A 21,712-nucleotide genomic window follows, 5' to 3' on the forward strand; every position below is an offset into this window, starting at 1 on the left:
ACCAGCAGAGCTATAAACGTGGATTTTTTAAAGAATTTTTTTCCAAGGACTAGCAGAGCTATAAACGTGGATTTTTTAAAGAGTATTTATCCAAGGACCAGCAGAGCTATTAACGTGGATTTTTTAAAGAATACTTCTCCAAGGACTAGTAGAGCTATAACCGTGGTTTTTTAAAAAATATTTTTCCAAGGACCAGCAGATCTATAAACGTGGATTTTTTAAAGAATATTTTTGCAAGGACCAGCAGAGCTATAAACGTGGATTTTTTAAAAAATATTTTTCCAAGGCCTAGCAGAGCTATAAACGTGGATTTATTAAAGATTATTTTTCCAAGGACCAGCAGAGCTATAAACGTGGATTTTTTAAAGATTATTTTTCCAAGGACCAGCAGAGCTATAAACATGGGTTTTTTAAAGATTATTTTTCCAAGGACCAGCAGAGCTATAAACGTGGATTATTTAAAGAATATTTTTTCAAGGATTAGCAGGCCAATAAACGTGGATTTTTTAAAGAATATTTCTCCAAGGACCAGCAGAGCTATAAACGTGGATTTTTTAAAGAATATTTTTCCAAGGACCAGCAGAGCTATAAACGTGAATTTTTTAAAGAATATTTCTCCAAGGACCAGCAGAGCTATAAACGTGGATTTTTTAAAGAATATTTTTCCAAGGACCAGCAGAGCTATAATCGTGGATTTTTTAAAGAATATTTCTACAAGGACAAGCAGAGCTATAAACGTGGATTTTTTAAAGAATATTTTTCCAAGGACTAGCAGAGCTATAAACTTGGATTTTTTAAAGAATATTTTCGAAGGACTAGCAGAGCTATAAACGTGGATTGTTTAAAGAATATTTTTCCAAGGACCACCAGAGCTATAAACGTTGATTTTTTAAAGAATATTTCTCCAGGACTAGCAGAGCTATAAACATGGATTTTTTAAAGAATATTTTTCCAAGGACTAGCAGAGTTATAAAGAATAATTTTCCAAGGACTAGCAGAGCTTTAAACGTGGATTTTTTAAAGAATATTTCTCCAAGAACTAGTAAAGCTATAAACGTGGATTAAAAAAATTCCAAGTACCAGCAGAGCTATAAACGTGGATTTTTTAAAGAATGTTTCTCCAAGGACTAGCAGAGCTATAAACGTGGATGTTTTAAAGAATATTTTTCCAAGGACCAGCAGAGCTATGAATGTGGATTTTTTAAAGAATATTTTTCAAGGACCAGCAGAGCTATAAACGTGGATTTTTTAAAGAATATTTTTCCAAGGACTAGCAGACCAATAAACGTGGAGTTTTAAAGAATATTTTTCCAAGGACCAGCAGAGCTATAAACGTGGATTTTTTAAAGAATATTTTTCCAAGGACCAGCAGAGCTATAATCGTGGATTTTTTAAAGAATATTTCTCCAAGGACTAGCAGAGCTAAAAAAGTGAATTTTTTAAAGGAGCAATTTCCAGGACTAGCAGCGCTATAAACGTGGATTTTTTAAAGAATATTTCTCCAGGACTAGCAGAGCTATAAAGAATAATTTTTCAAGGACTAGCAGAGCTTTAAACGTGGATTTTTAAAGAATATTTTTCCAAGGCCTAAAAGTCCAATAAACGTGGATTTTTTAAAGAATATTTTTCCAAGGCCTAAAAGTCCAATAAACGTGGATTTTTTAAAGAATATTTTTCCAAGGACAAGAGGAGCTTCTATTTTTGGCTCACCTTCCATAATCTGCTGGATTTTCCCGAGAATAATTTTTTGTATTCCGCAGTGTAATCTACATTATTTTTTCATGTAATGATTGAAAATAATTGAATTTTGTCGCAAAGTGTTATCGCATTTCAATCAACCGAACTGTTCCAGTGACTCATTAATCAGACGTTCAAAAAAATTAATCTATTGTTAAGCTGAAGACAGCGATGCCTGTGCCAAACAACTAACCAGTCCTTTACATCATATTCCAACGCTCAGTCATGGCCATAAATATTCTCAAATACCTTAATTGCATGTATTTTCGTTTTTTGGCTTTATCCTGCCACTCGGAACATCGCCATGTGGAGATATTCTTACAAATCTACAATTGCTTGATAATAATTTGGGAAATCTATGAACTGTACTTCTACTGGGGTATGATCCTGGTGCAGGGTCAAAGGGGTGTACTACAAATTATCTTTAAACTGCTGTATCTCATGTATAAGGGTGTGCATATTCTCATTTGCCTATGCGCGATGTTGCGGAAAAAGAAAGAACACGAAATCCAACAATTGCTGCAGGACATCGAGGATACGATGCAACTAAGTTTGTATCATCAGGTGAAAATCTCTGCGGAGAAGAAGGGGCGACCCTTGTGGCACAGACTCAGCTATGTGTCGCTGATTCCCTTCGATATTACCTGGTTCTGCGGCGTTTTAATTATCATGTACCACCAGGGATTTGATTTGAAATTTATCGGATTTGTGGCACGTCTAGTCTATGCAGTAATGGCAATTTGGAATGTCTATCTGCAAATGGGGTTTGCAGTCAGTGAATTGGAAAAGAAACTTGATATCCTCGTGGAATATGTGGATAGATATACCAAACCTGTTGGTGGTACAGATCAGAGTTTAATTGAAAATATGGCTAGGAAATTTTGTAAAAATTGCATCGACCATAGATCAAGAGCCCAATATGTGGTTTCATCTAAAAACTGTGGATTCAAAATCAACACAACCTCATCGGGAGAACGTGATAACACAACCCCGATACGACCATTTCAATGGAAACGAATTGTGGCAATGAAACGTATCTACTTTCAAATCTATGCCACCTCACGCCACTGTTCCACATTCTATGGCCCCGGAATATTTTTGGCAAATTTCCTATACGTTGTGGATTTAACCCGTTATGCCTATATAACAACCGTCTACATCATGACGAATACCCTTGAAATGCATATGATTTTGAATTATATCTATTCGCTGCTGCCGTCAACACTGAAGGGTCTGTATCTATGCTGGATATGTAACAGCTGTGCGAAAAAGGTAAGTTCCGTACTAAAGAAACATCATGAGGAAATACAAACGTTGGTTAATATGTCCGAATGCTTCCGTTACAATTTTGTCAATTTTTGGTCTTTTTTGTCCTCTTTCCAAAATATGGTTAAAACTCCCTTTTAATGGGATCGTAAGAAGTTAAACACGTTTATAGCTCTGCTAGTCCTTGGAGAAATATTCTTTAAAAAATCCAAGTTTATAGCTATGCTAGTCCTTGGAAAAATATTCCTTAAGAAAATCCACGTTTACAGCTCTACTAGTCCTTGGAGAAATATTCTTTAAAAAAATCCACGCTTACAGCTCTACTAGTCCTTGGAGAAATATTCTTTAAAAAATCCACGTTTATAGCTCTTCTAGTCCTTGGAGAAATATTCTTTAAAAAATCCACATTTATAGCTCTGCTGCTACTTGGAGAAATATTCTTTAAAAAATCCACGTTTATAGCTCTGCTGGTCATTGGAAAAATATTCTTTAAAAAATCCACGTTTATAGCTCTGCTGGTCCTTGGAGAAATATTCTTTAAAAAATCCACGTTTATAGCTCTGCTAGTCCTTGGAAAAATATTCTTTAAAAAAAATCCACGTTTACAGCTCTACAAGTCCTTGGAGAAATATTCTTTAAAAAATCCACGTTTGTAGCTCTGCTGGTCCTTAGAAAAATTTTCTTTAAAAAGTCCACCTTTATAGTTCTGCTGGTCATTGGAAAAATATTCTTTAAAAAATCCAAGTTTATAGCTCTGCTGGTCCTTGGAAAAATATTCTTTAAAAAATCCACGTTTATAGCTCTGCTGGTCCTTGGAAAAATATTCTTCAAGATTTCTTGAATACCATTTGAAACAAATTTGGTAATTTTCGAAAAAAATAAAATCCGTTAAAAATTCTGTTAAAATCTTAAAAATACCGAATGTAGCCGTATATTAGGATCTATAAGAGGACGTGGACCTGCATAGGCAACTTTTGTCATAAATTATTACAATATTTAAATGCGAAACTTGAAGAAAAATCTGTTTATAATGTAGCTAAAATCATCAAAATACCGAATATGGGGGGTACCGTTATATGGGGGCTATACGAAGACGTGAACCTGCACAGACAATTTTCTGGCATGGGCTGAAGTATCCATTACGAACTTCACATGCGAAATTTGAAATAATCCCTGTAAATAATGTCGCTAAAATCATCAAAATACCGAATATCGGGGGGGTACCGTTATATGGGGGCTATACGAAGATGTGGACCTACATGGCTCATTTTCTGTCATAGGTTGTGGTATTCATTACGAACTTCAAATACTAAATTTGAAATAGTTCCGATAAATAATGTCGCTAAAATCATCAAAATACCGAATATCGGGAGGTACCGTTATATGGGGGCTATACGAAGACGTGGACCTACATGGCCCATTTTCTGTCTTGGGATGTAGTATCCATTACGAACTTCAAATTCGAAATTTGAAATAGTTCCGATAAATAATGTCGCTAAAATCATCAGAATACCGAATATCAGGGGGGTACCGCTATATGGGGGCTATACGAAGACATGGACCTACATGGCTTATTTTCTGTCATAGGCTGTGGTATTCATTACGAACTTCAAATACTAAATTTGAAATAGTTTCGATAAATAATGTCGCTAAAATAATCAAAATACCGAATATCAGGGGGGTACCGCTATATGGGGGCTATACGAAGACGTGGACCTACATGGGTCATTTTCTGTCTTGGGATGTAGTATCCATTACGAACTTCAGATACCAAATATGAAACAATTCCGGTAAATAATGTCGCTAAAATCATCAAAATACCGCATATCGGGAGGTACCGTTATATGGAGGCTATACGTAGACGTGGACCTGCACAAACAATTTTCTGTCATATGATGTAGTATCCATTACGAACTTCAAATGCAAAATTTGAAATAGTTGCGGTAAATAATATCGCTAATATCATCAAACTACCGAATATCGGGAGGTACCGTTGTATGGGGGCTATACGAAAACGTGGACCTACATCGCCCATTTTCAATACCAAAAGTCCTGCCGACATAATACACATTTAAGTAAAATTTTATCAACCTACTTCATTTCGTTCGGCACCGAAAGAAAATAGACTCAAAAGAGCTAAAGGGTTGCTTCTCTTGGCCGAAGTCGTGAACTGCCGAATTTGGTTTTCTCCGATGAGAAAACATTCGTTGTCCAGCAGTTTGTAAACAAAATATTGTGTGATCGTGTTTACTTGCCAAAGAGGTCAGCTGAAATGTGCACCTTCGGTTGGCCATCAGAACTCAAGCCTCAAGCCGGCCATGGCCGCCATAACAGCCGATGGTCGCTCTCCGCTCGTATTAATCGACCGTGGCATCAGAATAAATACCGAATTTTATCGCGAAAATATTCTGGAAAGTGTATTAAAGCCTTGGGCATGCAAACATTTTGGCCGCAGACCTTGGACATTCCAACAGGACTCTGCACCATCGCAATCAGCACGCGCCACCCAAGAGTGGTTACAAAATGAGGTTTCTCGCTTCATTTCCAGCGCACAATGGCCACCAAAATCTCTGGGTACCAATCCGTTGGACTATTGTGTCTGGAGTATTTTGGAAAGCAACGTTTGCACTAAATATAGAGTCGAATACCTCAAGCAAGCGCTTCGCCGGGAATGGGTCAAAATGCCGCAGAGCAATATTCGGGCAGCGTGTGACGGTTTCATTGGCCGTTTGAAGGCCATAATTCGTGCCAAAGGTGACCAATTCGAACAAATCTAAACTTATTCTTAAATTTAATGCTGTTTCCGACATTTTTTGCTTTTAATCAATTAAATTTAACAAAAAAAGTAAAAATTATGGCGTTTGACTTTGTTGCAATTTTTGACATCTCACCCTGTATTTTCATAATTCCCGTTCGTTTATCAAACTACTTTCCAAACTCGCTTCTCATACCGAATTTCTAGCTCTTATCATTTCTAGCTTAGTACCATTTTAGAACCATTTCGTAACCCTAAAATTCGAATTTCCAAGAGCCCTTTGGTACATCGATCCTACACTCCATCAGTGGCTCTCATTGCAAATTTCAGAATTCTAGCTCATTCTGTTTGTCCTACATAAAATATTGAAGTTTTAGGACATTTTAGTACTTTTTGTACTACTTTCCAAAAACCCAGCATTTTCGGTGGGACTTCAGCCCCCAAGAAAAATTGGCGGAATATTATGTTATCTAAATTATTCCCCCCAATAAGGGAGCCTAAAAGGGCAATTAACTATCCTCCAATAATTAATGGTTTGCCATTATTTAATTTCCGAAATCAATTAATGAAAAAAGTGTCCCCTCCACCAAATTGAAAGGGTGTTGCCTGGAGGTGCTCGGTGTCCACTATTGGTAAAAAATAATTGAAAAATTTCCTCTGAAGAATTATAACGCCATGAGTGGCGGTCGCAGTCGTTTCATAGAACGTCTCTATCGCAACCATTTTCGTGTTTTCGGGCTAACATGCCAAGCGGAGAGGCATTCCCTTGAGATTTTCTTGAAAATCTTCAACTTTTGTATTATTAGCTTTGACCTAGTGGAATTGTATATCTACTGCCGCAATAGACGAATATTCGATGGGGCTCGAAGTGTCATAACCATTGCCTGGAGATTTTTATATATCCTACATCATTGTGCCCACATCGTTGATTGTTTGTGGGCCATGTGGCGATGTGATGAGGAGAGCCGTATCCTGAATCTACTTGAGGATATTGAACATAATTTCCATTCAGGCCTTTGGCATCAACGGAGAAGATGTACGGGAAATTGGAAATATCTCCTTTACCTTTTATTCGAAATATTTTGGTACATAATGCCCCTGGTCTATTTCCATTTCCAAGGACGAAGTGTGGAATTTATCATCTTTGTGATCCGCTACTTTTATGTCATGAAAGCGGTTTGGAATAAATTTCTGCAAATGTCATTTGCTGTCATGGATGTCCAGGAGAAATTGGATTGCTTAGATGACTGTTTGAGGGAAGTGTATGGTGGACAAGTAGGAGAAACCTATCATGTAGGGAATGAAGGAAATCCTACGAATATAGTCCATCAAAAGGGAAACTCCATTTCACGATTCCGAATGAAACGCATTATGGCAATGAAAACAATCTATGGCCAGATTTACACAATTTCAAGAAAATGCTCATCAGTGCATGGCCCAGGAGTATTTTTGGCAAATCTCCTATTCATCACCCACCTAACTTTGGGTTGTTATTTATACATTACGAATATAATGCAAGGTCCCGTGCATGTACACAAACTGCTGGCCAATATATATTCGATTATTCTACCCTCCATGTTGTCCATATTTCTATGGCGGCTCTGTCATAACTGCTCGGAAAAGGTAAGTGGGAAATTAATTTATTTTGAAAATTTTATTTGAAGAATTATAAGAACAAGTTCTCTAAGAGTAATCCGAGGTATAAATGCGAATTTATACAGGAAAAATTTTTAAGGGTCATCCAAGCTATGTTCATAGGATTTAAAATATATTTTTCCAAGAATATCTCGAGATCTAAACGTGGATATTTAAGAAAATTATTTGAAGGATCCAGAGATCTATTAACGAGGATTTTTTTAGAATATTTTTTCAAGGATCAATCCATGCAACACAGCTGGAATTTTCAAGAAAATTATTTCAAGGATATGGAGGGCTACAAACGTAGATTTTTAAGAAAAATTGTTACATTTAGTTTATAAAACTAATAACCTGCATTTTTATACCCTACACCACCGATACCACTAAGGGTATTATGTCTTTGTGCATTTGTTTGTAACCTGGAGAAGGAAGCTAGTTACTTTTGAGGATCTTCGTAGATTTACTGTCTGAGTCGATTTATGCATGTCAGCCCGTCTGTCCATGCATTTTAGTGAACAAAATTCAGGTCGCATTTATTATCCGATTGAGCTGAAATTTTTCAAACAATATGTGTTTGGCCTAAAGACGAACCCTATTGAAATTAGTGATAATCGGATCAGATTTAGATATAGCTCCACATATATATCTTCAATCGTTTCGGGTTAATTGTGCATTAAATGGCCAATATCAATCCAAATGACCTGTATTTTGGTACAACCCACCGAATTCAAGAATTGGAGAAAATCGGTTCAGATATATCTATAGCTCCCATGTATATGTTTCAGCCAATTCGGGGTTTTAAGTCCTTCATATGCGTAACATATACTCCAGAAGAATGGCATTTGGTAAGAGACACAGCCCAGAAATACTTCTGCCAAATTTTATCAAGATCGGTTCAGATTAAGATATAGCGGCCATATATCATCATCCTACCGAATTCAGTCTAGGAGCAAGAATATCAAAATCGGTTCAAATATAGCTATAGCTCCCATAGCTGTGGAATTCACTCTAGCTTCCGAACGAATTGAAGTAGATTGATAAAGTTTTACTCAAATGTATGTTATGTCTGCAGGACTTTTGGTATTGAAAATGGGCCATGTAGGTACACGTTTTGGTATAGCCAACGGTACCTCCCGATATTCGGTATTTCGATGATTTTTGCAAATTCATTTACCGGAATTGTTTCAAATTTGGTATTTGAAGTTCGAAATGGGTACTACAGCCTAAGACAGAAAATTGTCTGTGCAGGTCCACGTCTTCATATAGCCTCCATATATCGGTACCTCCCGATATTCGGTATTTTGATGATTTTAGCGCAATTTTTAATCGGAATTGTTTCAAATTTGGTATTTGAAGTTCGTAATGGATAGTACAGCCTTAGCCAGAAAATTGTCTGTGCAGGTCCAGGTCTTCATATCTCCCCTATATAACGATACCTCCCTATATTCGGTATTTTGATGATTTTAACCATATTATTTACCGGAGTTGTTTCAACATTTCGTATTTAGAGTTCGTAATGGATAGTACAGCCTAAGCCAAAAAATTGTCTAAGCAGGTCCAGGAATTCGTAGAGCCCCCATATAATGGTACCTCCCGATATTCGATATTTTGATGATTTTAGCGACATTTTTAACCGAAATTGTTTCAAATATGGTATTTGAAGTTCGTAATGGACGGTACAGCCTAAGACAGGAAATTGTCTCCATATAACGGTACCTCCCGATATTCGGTATTTTGATGATTTTAGCGACATTATTTTGCGGAATTGGTTCAAATTTGGTATTTGAAGTTCGTAATGGATACTACAGCCAAAGACAGGAAATTGTCTTTGCAGGTCCACGTCTTCGTAGAGCCCCTATATAACAGTACCTCCCGATATTCGGTATTTTGATGATTTTAGCGGCATTATTTACCGGAATTGATGCAAATTTCGTATTTGAAGTTCTTAATGGATAGTAGAGCCTAAGACAGAAAATTGTCTGTGCAGGTCCACGTCTTTGTAGAGCCCCCATATAACGGTACCTCCCGATATTCGGTATTTCGATGATTTTTACCACATTTTTTCACGGATTTGTCTAAAAATTGGTATTTGTTGGTCGTAATGAGTTCTAGCTCCGGTGGCGAAACTTTGCATGTATAGGTCCACGCTTTGGTATAGCCCCCATATAACGGTATCTCCCGGTATTCGGTCTTTTGATGGTTTGTGTCACATTTTTTCACCGATTTGTCTAAAAATTGGAATTAGTTGGTCATAGTAGGTTTTAGCTCCGTTGGCGAAACATTGTATGTATAGGTCCACGTTTTGTATAGCCCTACACAGCGGTACCTCCCGATATTCGGTATTTTGATGATTTTTGCCTCATTTTCCCATTTATTTGTAGGTCATAATTGGTTCTAATGTCTCGATTACCCTAAGGTGGAGGGTATTAAAAGTTCGGCCCGGCCGAACTTAATGTTTTTTTGCTTGTTTTTTTTTTCTTAATTTCCAAATTTGTTGCAAATGGTGGATGGTATTCAAAGTTCGGCCCGGCCGAACTTACTGCTTTTTACTTGTTAAAGAATACAATGAATTCGGTGTTTTTTATACAATTAGCCATATCGCTAGAGAGGATATATTATTTGATACGGACAAAAAGTGCCTCATCGAAATAACGGTTTTAGACCCTAGGTCTCTTTGGACCCAATCCGTTTCTGGACATTTGGAGTCGATCTATCAATGACTATAACGATATCTCTCGAAGATAGTAACCCAAACTTCGTCGAGACGAGGTCGAGTTCGGAGGTGGGTAATATCGGTCCACTCCTTCTGGTACCTCCCACACAAAATTTCAAAATTTTCAAAGAAAATAATTTATTGCACAGAAAGGGAAAAGATAATCTGATTTTGCTCCAACTTTGCGAATCCTAATATTTTCCTCAGTGCTAGGTCAGGCACGAAAATGGACAATATCGGTCCACTCCATCAAGTACCTCCCCCACAAAGGCTCGAAATTTTGAATAATTATAACTTTTATAAAATGTGATGTAAGTGTCCGATTGTTTTCAAATTTAACATATCCCAATAATATTATTAACCCAAGGTCTGGTGTGAAGATGGAATATATCGGCCCGCTCCTTCTGGTACCTCTCCCACAAAAGGTCGAAATTTTCAAAAAAAAAAAAATATTTTCTTCATGGAAAGGGAAATGATAATCCGTTTTTGTTCCAACTTTGCAAGTGTTAATATTTGCATCAGTGCTAGGTCCGGTGCGAAAGTGGACAATATCGGTCCACTCCTTCTGGTACCTCCCCCACAAAGGGTCAAAATTGTGAATAATTATAACTATTATAAAATGTACTGTAAGAATCCGATTGACTTCAAATTTCACATATCTAAATAATATTGTTAACCCAAGGTCTGGTGTGGAGATGGAATATATCGGTCCGCTCCTTCTGGTACCTCCCCCACAAAAGGTCAAAAATTTCAAAAAAAAAATATTTTCTGCACGGAAAGGGAAATGATAATCCGTTTTTGTTTCAACTTTGCAAGTGTTAATATTTGCATCAGTGCTAGGTCCGGTGCGAAAGTGGACAACATCGGTCCACTTCTTCTGGTACCTCCCCCACAATGGGTCAAAATAGTGAATAATTATAACTCTTATAAAATGTACTGTAATTGATCCGATTGACTTCAAATTTCACACATTCTAATATATTTATTAACCCAAGGTCTGGTGTTAAGATGGAATATGTCGGTCCACTATTTCTGGTACCTCCTCCACAAAAGGTCGAAATTTTCAAAAAATATATTTTTTGCACAGAAAGAGAAAGGATAATCTGATTTTGCTATAACTTTGCAAATCCTAATATTTGCGTCAGTACTAGGTCAGGTGTGAAAATATAAAACATCGGTCTACTCTATCAAGTACCTCCCCCACAAATAGTCAAAATTTTGAATATTTACAACTCTCATAAAATGTGATGTAAGTGTCCGATTGTCTTCAAATTTCACACACCCCAATAATATTATTAACCCAAGTATATCGGTCCGCTCCTTCTGGTACCTCCCCTGTAAAGAGTCAACATTTTGAATAACCTTGAAGCCCAAAAAATGCGAAATTAAGATCCCATTCCATTCAGATTTGGTATATTTTAATATTTCCATTAACACATCATCATATAAAAATGGTAGACATCGGACCATTCTTTCTGGTACTCCCCAATAAAGGGTCAAATATTTCACCTTTTTCACCCTTTGTGGTTCCTCACCCACAAAGGGTCACAATTTTCCATACTTTTATCTCCACAGGTCTTCTATGAGAAGACCTAAACAGGTCATCTTTAGGAAGAGCTCAAGCGACCTTCAATGAGGAGACCTCCAGGTCTTCTATGAGAAGACCTGCAGGTCTTCTATGAGGGGAACTCCAGCGTCTTCTATGAAAAGACCTCCACAGGTTTTCTATGAGACGACCTCCACAGGTTCTCTATGAGACGACCTCCACAGGTTTTCTATGAGACGACCTCCACAGGTTTTCTATGAGACGACCTTCACAGCTCTTCTATGAGAAGTCCTCCAGCTCTTCTATGAGAAGTCCTCCAGCTCTTCTATGAGAAGTCCTCCAGCTCTTCTATGAGAAGACCTCCAGCTCTTCTATGAGAAGTCCTCCAGCTCTTCTATGAGAAGACCTTCACAGCTCTTCTATGAGACGACATTCACAGCTCTTCTATGAGACGACCTTCACAGCTCTTCTGTGAGACGACCTTCACAGCTCTTCTATGAGACGACCTTCACAGCTCTTCTATGAGACGACCTTCACAGCTCTTCTATGAGAAGACCTTCACAGCTCTTCTAAGAGAAGACCTTCACAGCTCTTCTATGAGAAGACCTTCACAGCTCTTCTATGAGAAGACCTCCAGCTCTTCTATGAGAATACCTCCAGCTCTTCTATAAGAATACCTCCAGCTCTTCTATGAGAATACCTCCAGCTCTTCTATGAGAAGACCTCCAGCTCTTCTATGAGAAGACCTCCAGCTCTTCTATGAGAAGACCTCCAGCTCTTCTATGAGAAGACCTCCAGCTCTTCTATGAGAAGACCTCCAGCTCTTCTATGAGAAGACCTCCAGCTCTTCTATGAGAAGACCTCCAGCTCTTCTATGAGAAGACCTCCAGCTCTTCTATGAGAAGACCTCCAGCTCTTCTATGAGAAGACCTCCAGCTCTTCTATGAGAAGACCTCCAGCTCTTCATCAATATATTTAAATAATCGAACATTGGCTGAGGGTATCCATCTGTGGGTTAAAACGGCTGATGCTCTTTAACTCATTTTAAACTCATATGGCAACCATTATTTATTCCTAACTACAATTAATCAATACGCTAGAACAAAGTTCGGCGAAGCTAACGCATTTCAACTGCAATGTAGTTTTTCAGTTACCTGAATAACCAGCTGTCCGACAAAAGCTATGGCCGAACGCCTTCTGTTACAACTACATAGTTATTATTTTCGTTTTTTAGGTTTAACATGTTATTCCGAAAGATATTACCTTCAAATCATTCTGCAAATCTTTAACGTTTCCATTGTCCTCTTCGAAATAAACGAATTGAGAAAATATTTTCAAAATCTGACATTGGATGGAGTGACCAGTGTTATGACCATTACCTGGATGTGTATCTATATCGTGTATCATGTGGCTCACATGGCGAATTGTATTTGGACGATGCTAACGAAAACTGAAGAGAAGGCTATACACCACCTCTTCCAGGACATTGAGGATAATTTCCAGCTACGTTTATACCAGCAAACGAAGGGTAGTCCCCGAGTGAGGAAAAATCATGATTTTTGGAAAATATTTTTTACGCTTTTCGACATTTCATGGTTTGTGGGAGCTCTGATCCTGGTCTATTGGAGGAAGATGTCCACAGAATTTGTGTCCTTTGTAATATTCTATCTTTACATCATTGAGGCAGTTTGGAATGCATTCTTGCAAATGGCCTTTGCTGTTATGGAGGTTGAAGAGGATTTTGAAAATTTACATGAATGTCTACAGGTCCACAATAGACCATGGTCTGGGCAAGGATATAGGCATATCAAAGGCTTAACAACAGAAAATGATACCAAGTCAAAATTTCGTCCATTTCAATTGAAGCGCATTTCAGCAATGAAGCGGATTTACCAGCAGATGCACAGGATATCACGAAAGTGTTCTTCGTTATATGGCCCAAAAGTGTTCCTTGCCAACATTGTGACGGGATGTGATTTCACTTTATGTTGTTATCTAATCATTACCAACATAATACAAATCGAAATTGACTGGGGCACCATTTTGATCCACATGTACTCGATAACACCATCCATAATTAAATTCCTGTTTTTATGCCGATACTGTGGTAGGTGCACCAAAAAGGTAAGTAAAAATGTTTCTATATCCTCAAATTTTAACCTAAAAGCTTAAGGTCTTCTAATAGAATAGCCGAAGCTCTTCTCATAGAAGAGGTGGAGGTCTTCTCGTAGAAGACCTGTGTAGGTTTTCTCACAAAAGACCTGTGGAGGTCTTCTCATTGAAGACCTGAGGAGGTCTACTCATAGAAGACCTGTGGAGGTCTTCTCATAGAAGACCTGTGGAGGTCTTCTCATAGAAGACCTGTGGAATTCTTCTCATAGAAAGCCTGAGGAGGTCTTCTCATAGAAGACCTGGTGGTCTTCTCCTAGAAGACCTGGTAGTCTTCTCCTAGAAGACCTGTGGAGGTCTTCCCATGGAAGACCTGTGGAGATCTTCTCATGGAAGACCTGTGGAGGTCTTCCCATGGTGTTCTTCTCTTAGAAGACCTGGTAGTCTTCTCGTAGAAGACCTGTGGAGGTCTTCTCATGGAAGACCTGTGGAGGTCTTCTCATGGAAGACCTGTGGAGGTCTTTTCATGGAAGACCTATGGAGGTCTTCTCATGGAAGACCTGTGGAGGTCTTCCCATGGAAGACCTGTGGAAGTCTTCTCATGGAAGACCTGTGGAGGTCTTCTCGTGGAAGACCTGTGGAGGTCTTCTCGTAGAAGACCTGTAGAGTTCTTCTCATAGAAAGCCTGAGGAGATCTTCTCATAGAAGACCTGTGGAGGTCTTCCCATGGAAGACCTGTGGAGGTCTTCTCATAGAAGTCCTTTGGAAGTCTTCTCATAGAAAACCTGTGGAGGTCTTCTCGTGGAAGACCCATGGAGGTCTTATCATGGAAGACCTGTTTCCTTTAGAAGACCTGTGGAGATCTTCTCCTAGAAGACCTAAGGAGGTCTTCTCCAAGAAGACCTGGTGGTCTTCTCCTAGAGGACCTGGAGGACTTCTCATAGAAGACCTGGAGGTCTTCTCATAGAAGACCTGAAGGTCTTCTTATGGAAGACCTGTAGGTCTCCTCATAGAAGACCTGGTGGTATTTTTATAGAAGACCTGTAGGTCTTCTCATAGAAGACCTGGAGGTCTTCTCATAGAAGACCTGGAGGTCTTCTCATAGAAGACCTGGAGGTCTTCTCATAGAAGACCTGGAGGTCTTCTCATAGAAGACCTGGAGGTCTTCTCATAGAAGACCTGGAGGTCTTCTCATAGAAGACCTGGAGGTCTTTTCATAGAAGACCTGGAGGTCTTCTTATAGGAGACCTGGAGGTCTTCTTATGGGAGACCTGGAGGTCTTCTCATAGAAGACCTGTGTAGGTCTTCTCATAGAAGACCTGTGTAGGTTTTCTCATAGAAGACCTGTGTAGGTTTTCTCATAGAAGACCTGTAGAGGTCTTCTCATAGAAGACCTTTGAAGGTCTTCTTATAGAAGACCTTTGAAGGTCTTCTTATAGAAGACCTTTGAAGGTCTTCTTATAGAAGAGCAGTGGAGGTCTTCTCGTGGAAGACCCATGGAGGTCTTCTCATAGAAGACCTGTGAAGGTCTTCTCATAGAAGACCTGTGTAGGTCTTCTCATAGAAGACCTGTGTAGGTCTTCTCATAGAAGACCTGTGTAGGTTTTCTCATAGAAGACCTGTAGAGGTCTTCTCATAGAAGACCTGTGTAGGTCTTCTCATAGAAGACCTATGTAGGTTTTCTCATAGAAGATCTGTAGAGGTCTTCTCAAAGAAGACCTTTGGAGGTCTTCTCATAGAAGACCTTTGGAGGTCTTCTCATAGAAGACCTTGAGAGGTCTTCGCATAGAAGACCTTTGGAGGTCTTCGCATAGAAGACCTTTGGAGGTCTTCGCATAGAAGACTTTTGGAGGTCTTCGCATAGAAGACCTTTATAGGTCTTCGCATAGAAGACCTTTGGAGGTCTTCGCATAGAAGACCTTTGAAGGTCTTCTCATAGAAGACCTTTGGAGGTCTTCTCATAGAAGACCTGTGGAGGTCTTCTCATAGAAGACCTTTGGAGGTCTTCGCATAGAAGACCTTTGGAGGTCTTCGCATAGAAGACTTTTGGAGGTCTTCGCATAGAAGACTTTTTGAGGTCTTCGCATAGAAGACCTTTGGAGGTCTTCTCATAGAAGACCTTTGGAGGTCTTCTCATAGAAGACCTGTGGAGGTCTTTTCATAGAAGACCTGGAGGTCTTTTCATAGAAGACCTGGAGGTCTTGTCTATTCATGGTCACATTGCCCATTTTACTTTTTCTTTTCCATTGAGCCTTATGCTAAGAATAATTTTGATAATTAATTTGAATATACGATAACAATCACCAAATGAAGCTAATGACGGACGAAGGCCATGTCCACAAAATGAACTTTAACCTTTCCAGTCACTTATTTACCCCAGTCGTCGCAACATTATGGCTGGTGGCTTCGTAAAGCAGCTCCGCTGTAATTATTTTCGTTTTTTCGGTTTGACGTGTTCTTCGCAAAATCGTTACCTCGAAATAGGCCTTAACCTCTACACCGGCCTGATTGTTATCTATAAGATAAATGAATTGCGCCTCTTCATCTTGGATAGAGTTTTCGATGACATGAAGAGCGTCATAAACATAACGTGGATGCTTTTGTACATTGTCTTTCATGTGGCACACATTGCCGTTTGTTTGTGGTCAGCCCTGACGAAGGGTGAAGAGAAGAGAATACATCAGTTGTTCCAAGATATCGAAGATCAGTTTCAGTTAAATCTCTATTGGGCGGATAGTAGAAGCCATGTTCGAATTCAGTTTTGGCTTTTATTTTTTATTGCCTTCGACATCGCCTGGTTTTTGGGCGCCATGATGATTCTTCATTTCCAAGGCCATGGCTGGCAATATTTGCTCTTTGTGGGACGTTATCTGTACTCCGTGGAAGCTGTGTGGAATGTTTTGACACAAATGTCCTTTGTGGTCATGGAGTTGGAGGAGAAAATCGATTGCCTGAGGAAATGTTTAGAAGTCAATAACAAGCCGTGGATAGAAGTGGGTTATAGACAAATGAAATTGGTGAAAACTGTTGAATTTGAATTCCGTCCATTTCAATGGAAACGCCTGCTGGCCATGAAGAGTATTTACACCCAGATGTATGAGATTTCACGTTCCTCCAGCTTTTTCTATGGTCCCGGTGTTTTATTGGCCAATATCATGTTTGTCTCCGATTTAACCCAGTATGGCTATCTAATAATAACCGCAATGACCCATGGCGCCTTTAATGGTCAGGATATTGCCATAAATTTATTTTCGATAGTCCCGCCCATTGTAAAATACATATCTTTCTGTCGATTGTGTACCAGTTTCGAGAAAAAGGTGAGTTTTTTTTTATATCTATATACATAAAACAGTAGTGACTGAAAATCAAAGATCGGATGTAACGGCTGAAGCTGGAATCTTGAAATTTTGCACGAGGGTCAGCCTTGGTGCGTGGGAGTGTGTTAAGGCTGGGTTTTCGGAAAAGGCGCAAAAAGTACTGAATTCTAATATTTAGAATGGAGTGCAGGATATATGTACCAAAGCATTTGTGGAAATTCTAACTTTAAGGTAACGAAAAATTCCAAAATGGTACTAAATGTCTAAAATGGTACTAAATTCCTTAAATGGTACTATTTGGTTTTGTGAGAACGGATAGAGCGAAAAACTTGTGGAAATGTGGTATAACAGTCAAGGTTGGAAAATAAGTTTGAGATATGAAGGTACTTTGCTAATGTGTACTTAGTGCACACAAGTACTAAATAGTACTTTATTTGGGACAGTTTGCTTGTGTAAACGGATGAAGCGGGAATTTTGAAATTTTGTATTTGTGTCCCTGTTGGTGGTAGATGTGTGATAAAGAGGTGGTTTTGGAAATGGGTACTACAAGTGCACGAAAAGTACTAAATAATACCATATTTGGTACAAATTGGTGTTAGGTGAAAATATAGAGTTTGAAGTCCAAAATTTGGTATTCGAGGCGCTGTTTGTGTGTAGTCTGGTCATATGGAGGTGGGTTCGGAAATAGAACACATTGTACGAAAAGTAATAAGTGGTACTAAATTTGGTATTGGGTGAAGGAATGGGGCTGGAATCCTCAAAGTTGATATTAGGGACTCTGTTGGTATCTGGAATTGAGATATGGAGGTGGTTTTGGAAATGTGTAAATAAGGTATTGAGTCTCTTGAAAAAAATCTTTAAAAAATCCACGTTTAAAGGCCTTGAAAAGCTCTGGATTTTTTTTAAATTTACGTTTAAATGCCTTGAAGATCTCTGGATTTTTTTTTAAATTTACGTTTAAATGCCTTGAAGATCTCTGGAGAAAATTCTTTAAAAAATCCACGTTTAAAGGCCTTGAAGATCTCTGGAAATTTTTGTTTAAAATTTACGTTTAAATGCCTTGAAGATCTCTGGAAATATTCTTTAAATAATCCACGTTTATAGGCCTTGAAGATCTCTGGAAATTTTTGTTTAAAATTTACGTTTAAATGCCTTGAAGATCTCTGGAAATATTCTTTAAATAATCCACGTTTAAAGGCCTTAAAGATCTCTGGAAATTTTTTTTAAAAAAATCCACGTTTAAAGGCCTTGAAGATCTCTGGAAATTTTTTTTAAAAAATCCACGTTTAAAGGCCTCGAAGATCTCTGGAAAAATTCTTTAAAAAATCCACGTTTAAAGGTCCTGTTGAGTTCTGGAAAAATTCTTTAAAAAATCCACGTTTAAAGGTCCTGTTGAGTTCTGGAAAAATTCTTTAAAAAATCCACGTTTAAAGGCCTTGATGAGGTCGGGAAAAATTCTTTAAAAAATCCACGTTTAAAGGCCTTGAAGATCTCTGGAAAAATTCTTAAAAAATCCACGTTTAAAGGCCTTGAAGATCTGTAGAAAATTTCTTTAAAAAATCCACGTTTAAAGGCCTTGAAGATCTGTAGAAAAATTCTTTAAAAAATCCACGTTTAAAGACCTTGAAGATCTCTGAAAAAATTCTTTAAAAAATCCACGTTTAAAGACCTTGAAGATCTGTGGAAAAATTCTTTAAAAAATCCACTTCTAAGGCATTGAAGATCTGTGGAAAAATTCTTTAAAAAATCCACGTTTAAGGCATTGAAGAAAAAAAAATCCACTTTTAAGGCATTGAAGATCTTTCGAAAAATTCTTTGAAAAAATCCACGTTTAAGGCATTGAAGATCTGTGGAAAAATTCTTTAAAAAATCCACGTTTACAGGTCTTGAAGATCTCTGGAAAAATTCTTTGAAAAAATCCACGTTTAAGGCATTGAAGATCTGTCGAAAAATTCTTTAAAAAATCCACGTTTACAGGTCTTGAAGATCTCTGGAAAAATTCTTTAAAAAATCCACGTTTAAGGCATTGAAGATCTGTCGAAAAATTCTTTAAAAAATCCACGTTTACAGGTCTTGAAGATCTCTGGAAAAATTCTTTAAAAAATCCACGTTTAAAGGCCTTGAAGATCTCTGGAAAAATTCTTTAAAAAATTCACGTTCAAAGGCCTTGATGAGGACGTGAAAAGTTCTTTAAAAAATCCACGTTCAAAGGCCTTGATGAGGACTTGAAAAATTCTTTAAAAAATCCACGTTTAAAGGCCTTGATGAGGACTTGAAAAATTCTTTAAAAAATCCACGTTTAAAGGCCTTGATGAGGACTTGAAAAATTCTATAAAAAATCCACGTTCAAAGGCCTTGATGAGGACTTGAAAAATTCTTTAACAAAATTCTTGATGAGGACTTGAAAAATTCTTTAAAAAATCCACGTTCAAAGGCCTTGATGAGGACTTGAAAAATTCTTTAAAAAATCCACGTTCAAAGGCCTTGATGAGGACTTGAAAAATTCTTTAAAAAATCCACGTTCAAAGGCCTTGATGAGGACTTGAAAAATTCTTTAAACAATCCACGTTCAAAGGCCTTGATGAGGACTTGAAAAATTCTTTTAAAAAATCCTTGATGAGGACTTGAAAAATTCGTTAAAAAATCCATGTTCAAAGGTCTTGATGAGGACTTGAAAAATTCTTTAAAAATCCACGTTTAAATGCCTTGATGAGGACTTGAATTTTTTTTTAAAAAATCCACGTTTAAAAGCTTTGAAGATCTCTGGAAAAAATTCTGTTTTGCATTCAGTTTGTCCTCCCTCATATTTCCGTTCAGTATTGTATAGAGTTCACTCCTCTCGTTATGTTAACAAAAATTATTATCGATTTTTAATTTTCACTCAATTAACAAATTAAAAATTCAAATGGAAGCCCAATAACATACCGTTAACAACTATGACAGACGTTATTTCAGTATTCCGGTTGCCCTCATTGCACCCAGTTATGGCCAAACACTTTGTTGAACAACTTCAGTCCCATTATTTTCGCTTTTTGGGTTTGAAATGCCACTCCAAAAATCCGTATCTTGAAATCGGCCAACAAATCTACAATTGCCTTATTATAATTTTCGAGATAAACGAATTGCGGATATATACCTTGGACATGGTATCGGATAAATTTAAAGGCATTATGAGTCTGACATGGATTTTGTTATATCTCACTTTCCACTTTGCCCACATCATCGTTTGTTTGTGGGCTTTGCTAATGAAAAGTGCAGAGAAGCGAGTCTATAAATTGTTCCACGACATTGAGGATAATTTTCAATTACGTCTTTATTATCCGCGGAATAGAAAACGAAAACGAATTCATTTCTGGATTATTTTCTTCATTTTGTTCGACATATCCTGGTACTTGGTCGCGGTGATAATTGTCTATATTCAAACGAGAAAAAATTGGCAATTGGTGATGTTTGTGGTTCGTTATTTGTATACCGTCGAAGCGGTGTGGAATTCCTTGACCCAATTGACAGTTGTGGTTCTGGAAATTGAGGAAAAGTTGCAGCATTTACAAGAGTGTCTGGAGGCCCATAACAAACCCTGCTTTAGACAAGGTTATAGGCAATTGAAAAATATCCCTGACACAGTTGGTGGACAAATGGTAGAAACCAAATTTCGTCCATTCCAATTGAAACGCATTTTGGCCATGAAACTCATTTACGGCCAGATCGAGGCGATTTCATCCATTGCCGCCACATTGCACGGCCCTGGAGTGTTATTGGGTTCGATTTTATTTGTTGTCGATTTAACACAGTATTCGTATCGAATTATTATTAACATAATCTATGATGATTTCGCTGTCATTACGGTTTTACAACATCTCTTTTCAATATTGCCCGGCATTGTAAAATGTCTGTTTTTATGTCAAAACTGTGAAAATATTAGAATTAAGGTAAGTTTACATAAAGTATTTAAATAATTTTAAGGAAAGAAGTACTCATCATGAAATTTAAACGTGTATTTTTTAAGAATTTTCCAAGGATTTCAATTTTTTTTTAAATAAAATAGGTCCTCATCAAACCTTTAAATGTGGTCTTCAAGTCCTTTAAATGTGAAGTTTTTTACGATTTTTTATTGATCTTCAAGGCTTATTAACCCGAATTTTTCCCGACTTCGTCAAGGCCTTTAGAGATGAAATTTTTCAAGGCCTTTAAACGTGGATTTTTAAAAACCTTTAAACGTGGATTTTTAAATACATTTTTCTTCTTTAAGGCCTTTAAACGTGGATTTTTTAAGGAATCTTTCAGTTGATCTTCAAGGCTTTCAAACGTGGATTTTTAAAGAATTTTTAAACGTGGATTTTTAAAGAATTTTTAAACGTGGATTTTTAAAGAATTTTTAAAGAATTTTTAAAACCCTTTAAACGTGGATTTTTGAAGACATTTTTCTTCTTCTTTTAAAGATTTTTTTAAGTCCTATTTAAGGTCTTAAAGTTCGATTTTTTACAGAAATTTTCCCTACCTCGTTAGGGCTATAAACTTGAATTTTTTAAAGAATTTTTCTAGAGATCTTCAAGGCCTTTAAACGTGGATTTTTAAAGAATTTTTCAGGGCCTCTAAATGTGGATTTTGTAAAGAATTTTCTGGAGTTCTTC

At 37.6% G+C, this 21,712-nt stretch overlaps 1 protein-coding gene across 3 annotated transcripts in view; it reads right to left on the reverse strand.

Moving 5' to 3' along the window:
* LOC101898514 (probable serine/threonine-protein kinase vps15) overlaps nucleotides 1-21,712 on the reverse strand; it is a 178,247-nt gene that overhangs the window by 36,965 nt on the left and 119,570 nt on the right. The window lies entirely within an intron of this gene.

This window comes from Musca domestica, unplaced genomic scaffold (genome assembly GCF_030504385.1).
Source record: "Musca domestica strain aabys unplaced genomic scaffold, Musca_domestica.polishedcontigs.V.1.1 60, whole genome shotgun sequence".
NCBI classification, from domain to species: Eukaryota; Metazoa; Arthropoda; class Insecta; order Diptera; family Muscidae; genus Musca; species Musca domestica.